The following is a 1,546-nucleotide window of genomic DNA, read 5'->3' on the forward strand; positions in this document are numbered from 1 at the left end:
GGGGAGCTCCTTGCCGGCCTCTCCCTCCTGCAGGCGTCACCGCAGTTGATCTGGGCTCCCAAAAGCCACCCCTCCGGGGCCCCAAAGCCCCCATAGGCTGGCATGGGGTTGACCTGGTCTCCGGAATTCCTGCCGCCCGGGCTTGAAGTCCCAATGCATCCCCGAGGGCGCAGGCGCAGCCCCTGCTCAACCACCGGGGGCTTATGCCTCAGAGAAGCGCCCCCCCACTGAGGCTTAAGCCTCCGTTCCCAAGGCAGGGTGCACCTGGGCCCCGAAAGGCTCCGCAGGGCTGGCATGGGGTTGACCTGGGCCCCGAAAGGCTCCATAGGGCTGGCATGGGGTTGACCTGGGCCCCAAAAGGCTCCGTAGGGCTGGCATGGGGGTGACTTGGGGCCGGAAAGCCCCCGTAGGCTGGCAAGGGGTTGACCAGGTCTCCGGAATTCCTGCCGCCTGGGCTTGAAGTCCCAACGCATCCCCGAGGGCGCAGGTGCAGCCCCCACTCAACCACCGGGGGCTTAAGCCTCGGAGAAGTGCCCCCCCCACCGAGGCTTAAGCCTCCGCTCCCATGGCAGGGTGCACGTGGGCCCTGAAAGGCTCTGCAGGGCTGGCATGGGGTTGACCTGGGGCCGAAAAGCCCCTGTAGGCTGGCATGGGGTTGACCTGGTCTCCAGAATTCCTGCCGCCCGTGCTACAAGTCCCAATGCATCCCTGAGGGCGCAGGCACAGCCCCCGCTCAACCACCTGGGGCTTAAGCCTCAGAGAAGTTCCCCCCCCACCAAGGCTTAAGCCGCCGTCACCTCCCCCACCCTCGTTCCCCATGCCCCAAGGCGCAAAAGGGTGGGCTGCCTACAGCACTCGGGATTCCCAGGCGGTTTCCCATCCAGGTACTAGCCGGGCCCGGGACTGCTTAGCTTCCGAGATCGGATGGGATCAGGTGCGATCAGCCCGGTCTGGCTGTAGGCGGCGGGGAAAGGAAGGTAAGGCGGGGGTCCCCAGAGGCTCGCATGGGGTGGACACGGTGCCTGGAAGTGCCCTCTGGAAGGCACAGGGTTGAGACGGTGCCCCCAAGTCCCGATTGCGATGCAAGGGTGTGGGCGGACCTGGGAAGCGGAAAAGCCCAAAGGCATACGTGGGGTTGACATGCCGCCCGAAAATCCCCATCGGCATCCATGGGGGTGACCTGGGTAGCGAATAAGCCCATCGGAATATGTGGGGTTGACCTGGGGACCGAAAATCCCCATTGATATACATGGGGCCTACCTGGGGAGCGAAGATGCCCATAGGAATACATGGGGTTGACCTGGGGACCGAAAAAGCCCATTGGCATCCGTGGGATTGACCTGGGGAGCGAAAACGCCCGTTCGAATATGTGGGGTTGACCTGGGGATTGAAAATCCGCATTGGCATACATGGGGCTGACCTGGGGAGCGAAGAAGCCCATAGGAATACATGGGGTTGACCTGGGGAGCGAAAGAAAACCCATAGGAATAGGGTGGAGCTGGGGAGCGAAAATCCCCATTGGCATACATGGGGTTGACCTGGGGAC

The 1,546-nt window shown here is 63.4% G+C and overlaps 1 non-coding gene across 1 annotated transcript; it reads right to left on the reverse strand.

Annotated features, from left to right (window-relative positions):
• Window positions 1-843: 843 nt before the first annotated feature.
• Window positions 844-962, reverse strand: LOC112548931. The gene has a single exon (XR_003092417.1). It is a non-coding gene; the product is annotated as a 5S ribosomal RNA (ribosomal RNA).
• Window positions 963-1,546: the final 584 nt, after the last annotated feature.

This window comes from Alligator sinensis, unplaced genomic scaffold (genome assembly GCF_000455745.1).
Source record: "Alligator sinensis unplaced genomic scaffold, ASM45574v1 scaffold2307_1, whole genome shotgun sequence".
In the NCBI taxonomy this organism is placed as follows: domain Eukaryota; kingdom Metazoa; phylum Chordata; order Crocodylia; family Alligatoridae; genus Alligator; species Alligator sinensis.